Genomic DNA, 18,347 nt, shown 5'->3' with positions numbered 1-18,347 from the left:
GCCCCACAGACAGGGGATCGGAGAGGGGCATGGGTGTGCATTGATCAATAGCACCCCTGTCCCCCAGAGCATTTCCTAGGTCCCTCTCTGCTGATGCTACTGGGCTTCATGCTGTCCCTCCTGCTTGGAAATCGGTGTTTCCTATGCCCATAAGAGACGATCTGCTCCTGTGGGCCCGTCATCCCCACTCTGGGAAAACATCCCATCATGCACCATCCATTTATAATCCATCAGACCAGTGTCTCCAATGATTCCAAACATCCAATGTATCCATCTAATCGACAAATCAACGTATGTACCTACCGCATCCAAACTATCTGCCCCTCCCCCATCCAGCCAACCAACCAACAAATGGTTGCATTTAGTTTATCCAAGGTATTCAACCAGTAAACCACAAACTGGATTTAGTGTATCCAATTTATCCATCCAGCCAACCAATCAAAGAACATATCCAGTGCATCCGCCATATCCATCCATCCATCCATCCATCCAACTAACTAAAGCATGTATCCAGTGCAGGGGTTCTCAAACTGGGGGTCAGGACCCCTCAGGCGGTTGCAAAGTTATTACATGGGGGGCAGTCGTGAGTTGTCAGCCTCACCCAAAACCCTGCTTTGCCTCCAGCATTTATAATGGTGATAAATAAGTTTAAAAGTGGTTTTAATTTATAAGGGGGGGGTTCATTCAGAGGCTTGCTATGTGAAAGGGATCACCAGTACAAAAGTTTGAGAACCACTAATCTCGTGCCTCCAATGTATGCAACTAGCTCACCAATGAATGTATCCAGTGCATCCAAACAATCAATGAATTTATCTAGAGCATGCAATGTGAAAGCCAGCCAGCCAACCAACGAACGTATTTATTATATATAAAATATCCAGCCAGCCAATAAACAAATGTATTTAGTGTGTCCAATGTAACCAGCCAACTAACAAATATATTTAGCATATCCAAATCTATCTGCCAACCAATGTATCCCATGCATCCATCCAGCCAACTTACCAGCGTATGTATCTAGTGCATACATATTCTCAAGCTATTTACCATTGTGGACTGCATAGGCATCTCTCTATGTGTTATGTGGGCCACAGTCACATTATATATATACTATCTGTATGGCCCTTAGGATGTGACACGGGCTGCAGCTGTGTGCTGACTGGGGCACAAGTGACTCACGGGCCACCGGTTGAGAACTACTGATCTAGTGCATCCAGTGTAGCCAACCAACCAACTTAGATCTTAAGTACATCCAGCCAACCAACCAACCAATATGTGTAGCCAGTGCAACCAACCAACCAATGAATGTCCTAAGTGCATCCAACCAACCAGTCAGCTAATATGTGCAGGCCGGGCAACCAATCCACTGCCCCATGTGTCCATCCACGAACTGTATTTATCTGCCTAGTGTATCCATTTGAAAATTGATTGTCTCTACAGGAGGGGATAAGGTGCACAACTCAGGCCTGTCCTATTGCAGCTTCAGTGATAAACCCCCTGTAGAAACCCTAAAATATTCCAGGGTGGGCATGGTTCTAAACACCCAGAAGATGAGCCGGGGCCCCGGGGGGAGGATTCATTAGGGGACTGTTTCCTAAGCAAATTCTCCCTAATTCGTGGATTGAAGATTCTTCCTGTCTCACCCCTATCTGCATCTCTTGAGAGCCTAGATCAATAGCTCCATGCTGTACCTCACTGATGGAGGGGGGGTTAACTCTGAACCCTACTGACTGCAAGTTAAATATCTCCAGCCTGGAAAACTGACATGCAGATTTGCAGCACCACTGCAAAATGATTTGCTTCTGGGATGATTCCAGCTCTCTGAATTCTTGCAAGTGTATCTCCCTGCTTCAATAAACATTTGTGAAAGCAAATTTGTAAGCAGAAAGCCTTGTCATTCTTCTAACCCCAGTGGGCTTGACCCAGATGGAGAGTAGAAATGAGTGGCTGCAATACACTCTTGGGAACAGTTGGGGGAGCTCTGGGCTAGAGGGGAGTGAGGTATGGCAAGACAGGGGAGCTAGACAGCTGGATGAATTTGCTGAAACAGCAAATAGAGTGTAATGTGGCTAACTCCAGTCAAAGCAAATGGCTTCTGTCGGGCACAGAGTGGGGTGGGTGGGAAAGAAATACAGGGAGATGGGCAGTATTATTAGGGGGTATTAATATCCCACAGATGATTTTTGCAAGACACTGCTATTGCCAAGAGATCCATGAGGGGATATGAGAAAGTATCCTTCTAAGGGGATTCTACTCTGATCTGGCTCTAGGGCAGGGGGATTGGCTGGCTCAGGAGGCTGGGGAATGGGACATGGGGCCTTTCCCCTCTAGGCAGCGCTGGTTCTGATCTGGCCCCATGACATGGCTGGCTGCGGGCACTGGGGAATTAGAGTAATAGTCCTCCTCCAATGGTGCAGCTCCAATTCCCGCCAGCAGGTGGCATCCTGGACTCGTGCAGCCCGGAGCCGGTTGATCAGCTAAATCCATCTTGCAGGTCAGTTCTGAGAGACCATGGAAGGTGTTAGCTAGGGAGCTGGGGGATAAGCTCCTGATCTGCCCCTGGAATGAAGCCTGGGATCCTGGTGCAGAGGCTGAGAGATGGGACGGCTCCGGGAGTGCTGCTGTGATGCATGGTGGAGAGGAGAGGATCTTTCCATAGCCTTCTTCTGCCCTGCCGCACACCCAGTGGCTTCAGAGCAAGTCCCTGCAGAGTAAATGGCCCTATCTGGCATGGCCCACCTTCAGTCCACTGCCCCCTGGCCCTAGCCCTTCCCCATACCCCAGTGCCCTGGGGCTAGGAGAGGTAGAGTATGAATCAGCTAGTTGCTGCAGCGCCCTGGGCCATACTTTAAGCTGGCAGGGAAAGCAAACCCCAAAGCAGTTTATTCCCCATGCCTCTGATAGGCCTCCTGTGACTCGATCCCCAAGGTAGAAACTCAAACTGGGGTGCCACTGTGCCCCCTTAACTCTCCAACCTGGGCTGTCTCTAATGTTACGAATTACACCTGGTAGGACACACACACAAATGCTGCGAATTATACCTGATAGGACACGCACACCAATGCTGCGAATTATACCTGATAGGTCACGCACAGTTCGAATCTAGGCTGAGGCACAGAAACAAAGTCCACAGCTGCAGAGTTCCCAAAAGACACTAAGTTTATTACGCTCGAGCGTGGTGCCGCCCTGCTAGCCAGGAGGGGACCCTGAATACAGATTATACAAAGGTTATATACTTTTTAGCAAAGCATGTTGCCCTCGTGCATCGGAAACCTTAGCCAATAAACAAACCCTTGTCTTATCTACCACCTATCCCTGCTTGGTGCATTCCTCATGCTAAACCAGTATGTTAATTACACAGCATGGTCCTAAAGCCATGCATCAGTAACTTTTATTATCAGGATGGGAGGCCTCACATCAAGGCCAAGAGACAGGGAGTTAGAGACTGACAAAAACCAGATACTGGGAGTCAAGGCAGGCTGGAGACAAGGAGGAGGATTTTCACAGGGATTCGGTATCTAAGGATCACTTCTCCTGGTGTATGATGTGCTGGCATTTAAACAATGGTGAGCCCCAAACCAAAATGGAGTCACATGTGCTAACTTTTCCTTAACACTAACAATGCTTTGCCAGTCACAAGCAGCAAAACCCCTTCAGGGGCTGAGGTCACTCTGCCAACAATAGGCAAGGGGACACCCAGCTAAATTGCATGAATACTCTAATTAGACAGAGACAGACACCAGCAAATCTCCCCAGCCTTGCACCACAGAAATGTACCATTTTACATGGCTCAAGAAATTATCTTGAACAATTCAAGCTCATTAATTTGTTCGCCACTTTGTCAAAGGAAAGTGGACATGCGCCAGCCTTTGTAACTTGAGCCGATTCCCCAAACCCTCTAGGCAAACTCACTGGTAAGGATAAAATGTTAAAGTCAGTTTATTAACTACAGAAAGATAGATTTTAGGTGATTAGAAATGTTAGACACAGAGGTCAAAGTTGGTTAAACAATAAATAAAAATAGAATTGCAGTCTAAATTGCTTAGTCTGTTAAACTTAGAAGATTTGAATCCAAGAACTTTTCTCACCCCACTGGGTGTTCCAGGCAGTTGACAGTTCTCTGTACACAGGCTGGATTCCCTTCTCAGCCTGGGACCAATCTCCCCAGTTCAAAGTCTTTGTCTTCCCAACGATGTTGAGATGGGGGAGGAGAGAGGCCAAGTGGTGATGTCACTGGGAGTCTGGATTCTTCTTGATGGGCCATCACCAGGGGTCTGGCCCATTCTCATATAAATGTGTCTTGTTTGTTATGCCTTTTTTGCCACTGAAAGGCGTTTTTCCCATTTACCACATGTTTCAAAAGCAAACATAGCAACACTTGATAACCTCACTTACAATGATAGCACTCACCGTTCAACAGGATATTCATGTTCAACAGATCATGACTTCTTCAATGATATCTCACAAAGCATGTATTGTACAAAACCTCTCAGTCATAACACAGTGGTTCCCAGGTGTTATTTTGAGGTACAGAGTAGCATACCTCCACCCCCAGCTTGTAAAAGCATGGGGGATCAGGAGAGAGAAAAGCAGGGGGCAGCCTGGGATGGAGTGAGGGGGACCCCTGGCAGAATAATGGGGGGTTCAGGCAGTGAGGTGACCCCTGGCAAGATAAATGTGAAGTTTAGGCAGTGGGAGGACCTCTGGCAAGATAATGGGGGTGCAGGGGGATGGGGTCATATCAGCAGTGGGTTGGAGTGACAGAATCCTCTGATGGGGGGCACACAGGGGCTATCATGGGGGCTGTGGGACCCTGGGGTTGGAGTCCCAGGGGATGAAAGCATGGATAGAACAAAACACGGGAGAACAGAGAGAGAAGGAAACCTCAGACCTACTCTACAGCAGCCCAGGGCCATCTCCCTTCCACCCCTGCCCTCAGTGCCCCATGTCCCCACTCCCACCACAGCCTGCCCCACAGGGCCAGGGCATTGGGCTTGATCCAGATTTACCAGGGATCAGAATCCAGGCCTGGTTCCATTGGCATCAGTGTGGTTGCTCCACATTTACACTGGGGTCCCTGAGGCACTAGGTGCTGGCTACAGTGCGGCACTAGGGGGTGTTATGCTGCAGGATAGGGGCTCAGCAGGGGGCAAATTTCCCCCAGCAGACAGTGCTTCCCCCCAATTTCCCCCCCCAGTGCTCCCCCCCCGTTCAGGGCTTCTCTCACTACAGGTTCCCCTGCACCCTGTCTATCTCCTCACACCCTGGATGGGGACCCACGGGAGGCGCGTTTGATCCACCCCGGTGATGGAATATTTGCCAGCCACAGCTTCACGCCCAGCTGGGGTGAGACAGTGAGAAGAACCTCCGGAGACTTTTTCTGGTGCCTTGATCCATCTTCAAAGTGTGTCTCTCTGAACAGAGCCACAGCCCAGCCCTGGCCGCCGGTAGGAGTCATGGCAGAACAGCTCAGCTCCTGAGACAGATGAGTGATGGGTGGGTGTGCTCAGACTGTGGCCATCATCAGGGGAACCCATCACACTGGACAATGCTTAGACCCCAACTGAGATCAGGGCCTCCATCACTCTAGGCAGTGCACAACCCCCCCGCCCGCCCCCACCCCAACCAAGACTGCGGACCCCATTGCGCCGGGCACTTATTAGACCCCAACTGAGATTGGAGTCCCCATCACAGTGGGCATCGCACAGACCTCAACCAAGATCAGGGCTCCCAGTCCCCCCACTGCTCTCACCCGCCAGACCCCACTCTACTCCCAGGGCTGTGGATAGAACCTGGTGTGACATTCCCCTGGTGTTATCTGGACTGGTGATCTGCTAGGTCGCGCCAATCCTCGACTCTGGGAGCCAGCCTTTCCCTGCTCTGCTGTGAGAACCCCCACTCCTGGGCTGTTCACGCACAGCCTCTGGCATGTAAGCTGCTCCCAGCTACGTGAGTGAGCACTTCTGGCCAGCCGCTGCTTGGATTGTGCAACCAAATGGCACTAGCCACTATCTCCGGTCCCAGACACAACCCTAGGAACCTCCATCTTGCAGTGTCCAGTTATGCCCGCTGGATGCTGCAAGTTTATATGAGTTCATCAATTTAACAAAGAAATTGATATTTACCAGTCTTGTTATCCCAAGGGGAATCTCTGACATGCTTCAAACCAAACACACTGCTTCGGGTAGAATAAACAAACAAATTTATTAACTACAAAAAGTAGATTTTTTATGTGATAAAACGTCAAAGCATGAGAAATCAGATTTGGTCAAATGAAATAAAAGCAAAACGCATTCTAAGCTGATCTTAACACCTTCAGTGCTCTTATAAACTTAGATGCTTCTCACCACAGGCTGGCTGGTTGCTTTTCAGCCAGGCTCTCCCCTTTGATCAGTGCTTCAGTCCCTTTGTGGTGGTGTCTGTAGATGTAGGTGGAAGAGAGAGCCAGTATGATAAACGTCTCTCCCTTTTATCATGTCCTTTCATCCCTTGGCTTTGCACCCCCCCCTTCAGAGTCAGCTGAGCATTACCTCATCATAATCCCAAACTGACCAAGGGAAGGGAGGTGACTCACTCGAGAGTCCAGCAGATCCTTTCTTGCTGCCTAGGCCAGTGTCCTTTGTTCCTGAGAGGCTGGGCTGGGTTTGTCCCATACATGCCCTGATGAGGTGTGAACTGCCCCTCTGTTCCTGGAGAGTTTTTACTGGGCTTGTTTTAAGCCATGAGGACACATTTTTAGCCTCATAACTATATACATGAAATTACAACCTATAACAGTACTATAACAACAATGCTCGGTGCATCAAGAGCATTCCGAAGACACCCGACATGACAAATTTTGCATTGGATACCACACAATCATATTATAAGCCTGCATATGGGGGTGCAGACTGTTCCCCCGAGATACAGAGAGTCACACCCAGGCATCCTGGTCCCCAGCCCCCCCCCCTCTTTAACCCACTCGACCCCACTTGGCTTGGAAATAGTGACCATAATATAATAACATTTAATAACATTTAACATTCCTGTGGTGGGAAGAACACCTGAGCAGCCTAACACTGTGGCATTTAATTTCAGAAAGGGGAATTTTGCAAAAATGAGGAGATTAGTTAAACAGAAATTAAAAGGTATGAAGTGAGCTGTAGCTCATGAAAGCTTATGCTCAAATAAATTTGTTAGTCTCTAAGGTGCCACAAGTACTCCTTTTCTTTTTGTGGATACAGACTAACATGGCTGCTACTCTGAAACAGTGACTAGAGTGAAATCCCTGCAAGCTGCATGGACACTTTTCAAAGACACCATAATAGAGGCCCAACTTAAATGTATACCCCAAATTAAAAAACACAGTCAAAGAACTAATAAAGAGCCACCATGGCTTAACAACCCCGTAAAAAAAGCAGTGAGAGATAAAAAGGCATCTTTTAAAAAGTGGAAGTCAAATCCTAGTGAGATAAATAGAAAGGAGCATAAACACTGCCAAATTAAGTGTCAACAAGTAAAAAGAAAAGCCAAAAAGGAGTTTGAAGAACAGCTAACCAAAAATTCAAAAGGTAATAACAAAATGTTTTTTAAGTACATCAGAAGCAGGAAGCCTGCTAAACAACCAGTGGGGCCCCTGGACGATTGAGATACAAAAGGAGCACTTAAAGACGACAAAGTCAGTGCGGAGAAACTAAATGAATTCTTTGCTTCAGTCTTCATGGCTGAGGATGTGAGGGAGATTCCCAAACCTGAACCATCCTTTGTAGGTGACAAATCTGAGGAATTGTCACAGATTGAACTGTCATTAGAGGAGGTTTTGGAATTAATTGATAAACTGAACAGTAACAAGTCACCGGGACCAGATGGCATTTGCCCAAGAGTTCTAAAAGAACTCAAATGTGAAGTTGCAGAACTATTAACTATGGTTTGTAACCTGTCCTTTAAATCAGCTTCTGTACCCAGTGACTGGAAGATAGCTAATGTAACGCCAATATTTAAAACGGGCTCTAGAGGTGATCCTGGCAATTGCAGACTGGTAAGTCTAACGTCAGTACTTGGCAAATTAATTGAAACAATATTAAAGAATAAAATTGTCAGACATGTAGAAGAACATAAATTATTGTGCAAAAGTCAACATGGTTTCTGTAAAGGGAGAAACTTACTAATCTTACTGTTTTACTAATCTATTAGAGTTCTTTGAGGGGGTCAACAAACATGTGGACAAGGGGGATCCAGTGGACATAGTGTAATTGGATTTCCAGAAAGCCTTTGACAAGGTCCCTCACCAAAGGCTCTTACATAAATTAAGTTTTCCTGGGATAAGAGGGAAGATCCTTTCATGCATTTAGAACTGGTTAAAAGACAGGGAACAAAGGGTAGGAATAAATGGTAAATTTTCAGAATGGGGAGGGGTAACTAGTGGTGTTCCCCAAGGGTCAGTCCTAGGACCAATCCTATTCAACTTATTCATAAATGATCTGGAGAAAGGGGTGAACAGTGAGGTGGCAAAGTTTGCAGACGATACTAAACTGCTCAAGATAGTTAAGGCCAAAGCAGACTGTGAAGAACTTCAAAAAGATCTCACAAAACTAAGTGATTGGGCAACAAAATGGCAAATGAAATTTAATGTGGTGTGACAAAGATCTGTCCTTGCCTCCGTGGGTCCCACGTTTCCTGGCGGATTTCGCTAGCCTCAGAGGCTCACTGTGACCCTCCATGTAACCCTTCTCTATCTGGAGACAAGGGTCACAGTCTACTGAGCCATTTTCTTCATAAGCCAGCAAGGGAGGTGAGGAGAAGTTATCCTTCCTTGCACAGTCTCTGTTGTCTCCCAGTCTCAGTGATTAATCAGGGGGCAAAGGGGGGGAAGCCCGGGCCCACCCTCTACTCCGGGCTCCAGGCCAGGGACCCTAATAGTATCAGCTATGGTTGCTGAACTTTTAGAAACATGACATGTACAATTCCCTGGGCTACTTCCCCCACAGCAGCCCTCACTTCCTCAAGCTCCACTTCACCCTTACCTCAGGGCCTCCTTCCTTGTGCCTGATATGGTGTGTACTGCTCAGTCTCTCCAACAGCGCAACTTCCTCCCACAGCTCCTGACATGCGCACCCACCCGACTAACTGGGAGGCTTTTAACTAGTTTCAGCCAGCCCCTGATTGTCTTCAGGTGTCCCAATCAACCTAGCGTTCTCCCTGCCTTCTGGAAAGTTCTTAATTGGCCCCAGGTGTCTTAATTGACCTGGAGCAGCTGCCATTTCACTTATCCTGGTACCAGGGATTTGTTTAGCCTGGAGCTAATATATCTATCTCCCACTACTTTTCTATAGCCATCTGGTCTTGCCCCGTCACAGTGGATGAATGTAAAGTAATGCACATTGGAAAAAATAACCCCAACTATACCTACAATACGATGGGGGCTAACTTAGCTACAACAAATCAGGAAAGAGATCTTGGAGTCATCATGGATAGTTCTCTGAAGACATCCACACAGTTTGCAGCGGCAGTCAAAAAAGCAAACAGGATGTTAGGAATCATTAAAAAAGGGATAGAGAATAAGACGGAGACTATCTTATTGCCCTTATATAAATCCATGGTATGCCCACATCTTGAATACTGCATACAGATGTGGTCTCCTCATCTCAAAAAGCCTATACTGGCATGAGAAAAGGTTCAGAGAAGGGCAACTAAAATGATTAGGGGTTTGGAACGGGTCCCATATGAGGAGAGATTAAAGAGACTAGGACTTTTCAGCTAGGAAAAGAGGAGACTGAGTGGGGATATGATAGAGGTATATGAATTCATGAGTGGTGTGGAGAAAGTGAAGAAGGAAAAGTTATTTACTTGTCCCCATAATAGAAGAATTAGGGGCCACCAAATGAAATTAACGGGCAGCAGGTTTAAAACAAATAAAAGGAAGTTCTTCTTCACAAAGCGCACAGTCAACCTGTGGAACTCCTTGCCTGAGGAGGTTGTGAAGGCTAGGACTATAACAGGGATTAAAAGAGAACTGGATAAATTCATGGAGGTTAAATCCGTTAATGGCTATTAGCCAGGATGGGTAAGGAATGGTGTCCCAAGCCTCTGTCTGTCAGAGGGTGGAGATGGATGGCTGGAGAGAGATCACTTGATCATTACCTGTTAAGTTCACACCCTCTGGGGCACCTGGCATTGGCCACTGTTGGTAGACAGGATACTGGGCTGGATGGACCTTTGGTCTGACCCAGTCTGGCCATTCTTATGTTCTTATGAGTCCTGGCTCTCAATCCAATGCTCTATCCCCTAGACCACGTTGCCAATCAGCTTTTGACAATTAATTTACACGGTTGATATCTTTCATATCAGAGGCATCTTGCAATTGCAGGCTGTTTGATTTTCTATTCTCAACAAAGCAGTGGGGCAGCAGGTTGGGACTGAGGCGCACTGGCAGAGTGGGGGCAGGGGGGTGGAACGCCAGGGCTGGGCTAGCAGGGGGCTATGGGTTAAGGTGACCAGACAGCACGTGTGAAAAATCGGGACAGGGGGTGGGGAGTAATAGGAGCCCATATAAAAAAAATCCCCAAATATCTGGACTGTCCCTATCAAATCGGGACATCTGGTCACCTTTCTACGGGTGGGGATTGAGAGGCACCAGCAGAGCCAAGCAGTTAATATTCAAATGTGATTTTCCTGACCAGTGATGCTGGGGCAAATTCACACATTTACTGTCCCCTCCCAGTCCGAGCCTGCTACCCTGACAGGATGCAGAGCTGTCACCCTTTCCTGCCCCACAGCCAGCATTGCTGTACAGTTCCAACCCAAGTGAAACACAATTCAAATCTACATTTAACCCAGCATTCCTTGTGGTTAGTAACGAGAGGGACGCAAACAGAGGGGTGAGGTGGTCAAAGCATCTGGGGCAGAAGGAAGGGGACAGGATACCAGAGTAGATGGGCCTGGGGTTTGTTCCAGAGTTTTAGGGAGGAGGCGGGATACCAGGCTAGATGGGCCCATGAGCCTGATGCAGGGCAAAAGGGTGGGGACAGGATACTGGGCTAGGTGGGCCCAGGATCTCCTGCAGGTTGGTAGGGTTTCCTGCCATTTTCCCCAACAGCCACAGTGTAAAGGACACAGCACTGTATGCTGGGTCTGATTCTGACCATGAGAAACTCCAGAAAATGACCCTTCGGTGGTCGTTAAACATAATCAAATCCACAACTCTGTGAGGCAACTAGGGGGGCCCAGCGGCTTCTACAGGGAAACCAGTCACAGCCAGCATGGACAAAGCTCCCACTGGTGTCGCTGGCTATAAAACCCACCATCTGGGGGACTATGTCTTGCAAGCCACGGGTTGTGGGTGGCTTCTCACTTCCTCCTAGTGACCAGACCCAGCCACGGATTCTGTCCACATGGCACTGCCCTCTATTGGTTCCACTGAGCAATTTCAGTGGTCCCTTATTATATTGCATATTCTAGATGGGAATGTGAAACTATACCCGCCTCGTGGTTAGTGCTGGGATTACAACACCCAGAAAAGAGGGATGGGAGGGAATTGATGCAAATTACGTAATCCAAAGTCAAACATGCAAACGAGATATCACGTCATTTGCATAATGCTTCCAGGCTTCCTAGATCTCAAATTTTTCATAGGTGTGCTACAGAACATGGCTGATGTCATGCGTGGTAGGTGGATGCCTCTGTCTCTACAACAAAGTTAAACAACGGAACTGACTGCAACTGGATTGTCACTAATTTTGGACCTCTGTGTGTCTCTCCCTTTAGGGACGTTCAGAACCAACAGCCCCTCCTGGGTGGGGGAACCCGTCATGTCAGCCATGCCCAGATTTGGTGCCTTCATCCCCCTCCTCCTCTTCATCTTCCTTGGGGCCTCCTCCCATTGTCACACAGACACGGTCAATGAATGTAAGAATCACACGGCCTTTGTGCCCGGGCACAGCCTGGCTGGGGAGGTCATCGATGTGACCACGATGGTCAGGAAGGGGGCTTATCTGGTGGACAACAACCACTGACAGCAAAAGGACAGTACCTGCATCCTGTGCCAGAACCGACTGCAGAGGCCAGTGGCAGAGGCTGCCTCTGGCCGCAGTGGACTGGAGAGTCCACATCTCGTGCCGCCGGAAGCTGAGTAGCTCGGTGCAGCAGTCAGCGATGGGCATTATGGAGTCCGCAGCGTCCACAGTGCAGAATGACTGGAAGGTGGGGCTGGACATGCCTGTGAAGCCCAAGGTTAAGGTCCAGGTGGCGCTGGCCAGATCGCATTCCAAACTGACGACTTTCGTGGTAGACCACACACTGATGGACAAATACAGCTTTGTGAGCCACGAGGTCTCTTGCGGCTATTACAGGTGAGAGCCAGCCTGGGTCGGGAGGCATCACCTGGAATTCAGATCACAGCAACACCACACAGAGATATGGGGCCTTTCTCCTTTAGGGGGTGATGGCTCCAATCTAGGTCCAGAAGGGAGGGACTGGCAGGCTCAGTGGGGCAGGGAATGGGACACGGAGCCTTCCCCTCTAGAAGGCACTATCTACCACCTGTGACTGGCCAGCTATGGGGGATTTTCTTCTCTTGAGTCTCAGGACTGCCCAGCAACCTGCCGTGGCCAGAGTGGGGGCAGTCTGTCATAACTATCAAGCAGCCGGCAGTATCCCCAGCAAGATTGTGAGATTCAGCAGAGTGGGTGGTTGCTTTGAGTAGGAGCCACCTGCTTAGATCCTTACTTGTGGGTTGGCTGGGGCCTTAGGATACGCAGCTAATGACCTCAGCTGACTCACCGGGCTGAGTAGCATCCACCTCTTGTGTCCCTGACCAGGTTCCGGGTCAGCGAGATGCCCCCACTCACCAGCCATTTCACTCTGGCGCTGGAGAACCTCCCAGAGCAGTACGACAGCAAATCCAAGCTGGAGTACCAGCAGCTAATCAGCAACTATGGCACCCACTACCTGTCCCAACTGCAACTGGGGGGCTGGGCATGGGACGTGACAGCCATGCGAGTCTGCAAAGCGTCAATGAGCAGCTTGACTGACAACGAGATCAAGGACTGCTTGAGTATGGAGGTGGCCATGCGGGAGAGCGGCCTGGGGAAGCTGGTGGTGATAGTGAAGACAGTCAGTGGCCTGTGAGGGGATTACTTTACCGCTATGGATGCCTTTGTCAAGGTCTTCTTTGAGAGAAGGGAGATCCGAACTGACACCATCTGGGTCAACAACAGTCCCATCTGGAACGTCCCCTTGGACTTCGGTACCGTCCGCATCACCAGTGCCAGCAAGATCCGAGTCCAGGTCTGGGACGAGGACAACAAGTGGGACGATGACCTGCTGGGAAGCTGCGACATCCCGCTGGAGGCTGGGGGGCCCCACCAGAAGGATTGCTACCTGAACCACGGCCGCATCTGGTTCCAGTACAGCCTGCGCTGTGGGCCCCACCTCGGGGGGCCGAGCTGCTTCGACTATGTCTCCCAGCCACCCCAGCAGAGCACAGCCAAGGGGAAGGAGGTGGAGGCCTTCTGGTGAACCCCACAGACAGGGGATCGGAGTGGGGCATGGGTGTGCATTGATCAATAGCACCCCTGTCCCCCAGAGCATTTCCTAGTTCCCGCTCTGCTGATGCTACTGGGCTTCATGCTGTCACCCCTGCTCGGGAATCTGTGTCTTCTATGCCACAAGAGACTGTCTGCTCCTGTGGGCCCGTCATCCTCACAGCTCCCTCTGGGAAAATATCCCAGATCCATCAGACCAGTGTGTCCAGTGATTCCAGTCATGCAATGTATCCATCCAACCAACTAACCAAAATATATACCTACTGCAGCCAACCTATCTGCCCCACCCCATCAAACCAACCATCAGCCAACCAACCCACAAATTGTTTCATTTATGTTATCCAACATATTCAGCCAGCTAACCACCAACCAATGAATGTATCCAGTGCATCCAAACAAACAATAAATGTTATCTAGCATATCCAACGTAAAAAGCCAGCCAGCCAACGAAGGTGTTTAGGCTGTCCCATGTAACCAGCAAACCAACAAATTTATTTAGCGTATCCAGCCAACCTTCCAACCAATTCAACCAATGTATCCAATGTATCCATCCAACCAACCAATCAGTGTATGTATCTAGTGCATCTGATGTATTCAAGAAACTAATGCCTTATGTACGTCCAACCAACCTGTGTAGCCAGTGCAAGCAAGCAACCAATGAATGTCAAGTTCATCCAGTCAACCAATATGTGCCGGCAATGCAACTAATCCCTCAGCCCATGTATCCATCCACCCACTGTAATTACCGGTCTAGTGCATCCAGCTGAAAAGAGATCATCAGGAGCAAAGCTAAGCCCCTGTCCTATTGTGGCATCAGGGATTAACCCTCTGCAGAAACCCAAAGATATTCCAGGGAGGGACATGATTCTGAACTCCCAGGGAATGGACATGGTTCTGAACTCCCAGGGTCCTCATTCACTAGGGGGCTGTTCCCTAACTGTCATTTATCTTACTTTCCACTACTACCCAGCAGCTTTGGGATTAATTATCTCATCCTGAATGTGCAGGCCCCACCCACCATCCCTGCTCAGATGGTCAGCAGTGATGCAGATATATCACATCCTCTTGGTAGGAAGTCATGCCACAGGGCTGTTGATTCCAGCTGTCATCAGGCTCAGGGAGAGGGCACTGCATTGGGGTCACATTGGGAAGGGCAAATTCCCCCTAATTTGGGGATTAAAGCATTTTACTGCTTCACCCCTATCTGCATCTGTGAGAGCCTAGATTAATAGCTCCATTGTGCAGTTAACTGGTGAATGATGGTTGTTAACTCTGAACCCTACTGATTGCAAGTTAAATATCTCCTGTCTGGAAAACTGCCATGCAGCTTTGCAGCTCCACAGCAAAATTATTTGCTTCTGGGAGGATTCCAGCTCTCTGAATGTCTTACAAATGTATCTCCCTGCTTCAATAAATGTGTGTGAAAGCAAATTTCTAAGCAGAAAGCCTTGTCATTCTTCCAACCTCAGTGGGCTGGACCCAGATGTAGAGTAGAAATGAGTAGCTGCAATACTTGGAACACTAGGGGGAGCTCTGGGCCAGAGGGGCTACAGTGTAAAGTGGCTAATGCCAGTCAATGCGAATGGCTTCTGTCGGGGACAGAGTGGGGGTGGGAAAGAGATACAGGGAGATGGGCAGTGTTCTTAGAGGGGCATTAATATCCCCGAGCTGATATTAGCAAGACTCTGCTATTGCCAAGGGGTTACGAGGAATTTTCCCTTAAAGTGGATTCAGCTCTCATCTGACTTTTGAACAGGGGGATTGGCTGGCTCAGGGGGCTGGCGAATGGGACACGGGGCCTTTCCCCTCTAGGGGTCGCTGGTTCTGATCTGGCCCCAAGACATGGCTGGCCCCGGGGGCTGGGGAATTATAGTAATAGTCCTCCTCTACTGGTGTATCTCTGATTCCCTCCAGCAGTTGGCAGCCTGGATTCGTAAAGCCCCCAGGCAGTTGATCAGCTAAATCAGGGGTGGGCAAACTACAGCTTGCAGGCTGCGACTAGCATGTCAGACCTTTTAATCCGGCCCTCGAGCTCTTTCTGGGGAGCAGGGTTGGGGGCTTTCCGTGTGACTCCCAGAAGAGGTGGCATCTCCCTTCTCCGGCTCCTACTCGTAGGGGCAGCCAGGGCGCTCTGCACACCCCAAGCGCCGGCCCCCAAAGCTCCCATTGGCTGGGAACCATGGCCAGTGGAAGCTGCAGGGGCGGCACCTGCAGACGTGGCAGCGTGCAGAGCCGCCTTGCTGGCACCAGACCTCCGCATAAGAGTCTGAGGGGAGACATGTCACTGTTTCCAGTAAGCGCCACCAGGAGCCTGCACCCCTGATCCCCTCCCAGGCCCCAAACCCCTGCCCTAGCCCTCATCCCCCTCTCATACTCGGAACCCCTTGGTCCCAGCCCAGAGCACCCTCCTACACCCCAAACCCCTCAACCCCAGCCCCGCACCCCAAGCCAGAGCCCTCATCCCCTCCCGCACCCCAACCCTGAATTTCATGAGTATTCATGGCCCTCCATACAATTTCCATATTTGGCCCTCAGACCAAAAAGTTTGCCCAACTGTGAGCTAAATGCACCTACAGGTCAGTTCCTACAACGCATAGAAGGTGTTAGCAGGGGGTGGGGAGCGGCTCTGAATTCCTGACCTGTCCCTGGAATGAAGGCTGGGATCACGGTGCAGAGCCTGAGAGATGGGGCGGCTCCGGAGAGCCGGCGGGAGTGTGGTTGAGACGCATGGTGGACTGAAGAGGATCTTTCCATAGCCTCCTCCTGCCCCACCACACACCCAGTGGCTTCAGAGCAAGCTCCTTCAGGGTACATGGTCCTAGCTGGCACAGCCCACCTCCATCCTGCTGCCCCCTAGCCCTCCCCCTGCCCTGGTGCCTTCACACTGGGAGATGAGGAGCATAAAATCAGCACGTTTCTGCAGTGCCCAGGGCAACATTACAAGCTGATAGGGGGCAGCGGGCTGGGCGGAAATGGGAGCCCAGCGGCTGGTGGTACAGCAGAGATTAGGGAGTGGGGGGGAGATCAAGGACGTGGCGACACTTACGAGACACACGGGCCAACACAGGCATCTCGTAGCTTGAACCATGGCCCAGTTGTGGTAGTGGAAGGGGGTGCAAACATTCATCCCAGAGCCCGGATCAGGAAGCGGGGAGCCACAAAGGCCAGGCCAGGATGGGGCTGGGAGGCAGGAGACCGCAGGGCAGAGTGGTCCCACCTGCAAGCTACTTCTGCACCGAGGGAGGTGCAAACTGTGGCCGAGTGCTAAGGTCACAGAGCCCAGTTGGGGAACTGGGAGCCAAGCGGTGCAGACCAGGATGGAGCTGGGGCGTAGCCCACCCCAGAGCAGAATGCTCCTGCTGGGAAGCAGTCGGGTGGAATCATGGGGCACAGGCCAGGAGAAAAAGGGGCCTGGGAGATGTGGCAGAACGGGGACGGGATTCCCGTAGCCCCCTCCCCTAGAGTGATGGCCCCCCTGCCTCGCACATGTAGCCCCTCTGACTCAAGATGCAGCATCGGGCAGCGCTGCTCTTCTAGCGGCAGGAAGAGTGGTTCTGACCACAGGCTTCCCCCCGCCCCTCGCTGCAGCTGCACGGTGCTGGGGCAGGGAGAGAGCGCCTGCGACGTCAGTGATGGGGGAGTGGGGGGAGATCCCAGAGCTCCCTGCCACACCCGCTGCCGCGCCAGTCAGAGCTGCCCCGCCGTCCAAGCCTGGGCCTTTCTCATCGGCCCTGCCAGCCCCGGGACAGTCACCCCCAGCAGGTGAGTGAATGGTGGAGGGAGAATCTCTGGGCTCCCAGGCCCCTCCTGGAGCTGGGGATAGAACCCAGGAGTCCTGGCTCCCAGGTCTTCCCCCCTCCCCGGCTCTAACCCACTTGATCCCACTCCCCTCCAACAGCCAGGACAAGAATCCAGGTGTCCTGACTTCCATCTCCCCTTCCCCCCAAACATCAAGCCTTTCTCATTAGTACTAACTGGGGATGTAGAAAGCTTCACTTTGAGATCTGTCAGATTGTTTCTTTCTACCAGATCTAGACCCCAGAGGTAGGAAGAGTTTAAGATGTGAAGAAGTTCTATCTATCTATCTACCTATCCCCATACACCCCTCTCATCTATCTAATCTATCTATCTATCTATCCCCATACACCCCTCTCATCTATCTATCTATCTATTTATCTATCTATCTATCTATCTATCTATCTATCTATCTATCTATCTATCTATCTATCCCCATACACCCCTCTCATCTATCTATCTATCTATCTATCTATCTATCTATCTATCTATCTATCTATCTATCTATCTATCCCCATACACCCCTCTCATCTATCTATCTATGTATCTATCTATCTATCTATCTATCTATCTATCTATCTATCTATCTATCTATCCCCATACACCCCTCTCATCCATCTATCTATCTATCGAATCGTCTTATATGACTGTTTATCACACTGAAAGGAACTTCAAAATTGATGGGCACCCGCAGAGCTGTGGGGGTGGGGGGAACCCCGTTCTGCGTTAGCAGGGGGCTGTGGGTTGGGGTTGAGGGGCACCAGCAGAGCTGGTCGTGGGGAGCTCAGTGCAGGGCGAGCAGCGGGCCGTGGGTTGAGATTCCTCTTTCCCTTCCACGGGTCAGAGCTCCAGCCCGTATGTGACGAGTGGAAACACATACACACACAAGCTGGGGTGACATCCCACCCCCGCCCCTCTCCAGCTTCACTCTAAGTTTCAGTTTCATGTTCTGAGACATCCTGTGTCAGAGAGATTTTCACTCCTTCAACAACAGCCCCTGTGACCCACAAATCATGTTGGGGCATAGTCCCACCC

General features: G+C 50.1%; 1 pseudogene; it reads left to right on the top strand.

Moving 5' to 3' along the window:
- Window positions 1-11,780: 11,780 nt before the first annotated feature.
- On the top strand, window positions 11,781-13,101 carry LOC140912269 (perforin-1-like; annotated as a pseudogene).
- The last annotated feature ends 5,246 nt before the right edge of the window (window positions 13,102-18,347 follow it).

Source organism: Lepidochelys kempii, chromosome 6 (assembly GCF_965140285.1).
Source record: "Lepidochelys kempii isolate rLepKem1 chromosome 6, rLepKem1.hap1, whole genome shotgun sequence".
In the NCBI taxonomy this organism is placed as follows: domain Eukaryota; kingdom Metazoa; phylum Chordata; order Testudines; family Cheloniidae; genus Lepidochelys; species Lepidochelys kempii.
This window is presented reverse-complemented; position numbering and strand designations above follow the sequence as displayed.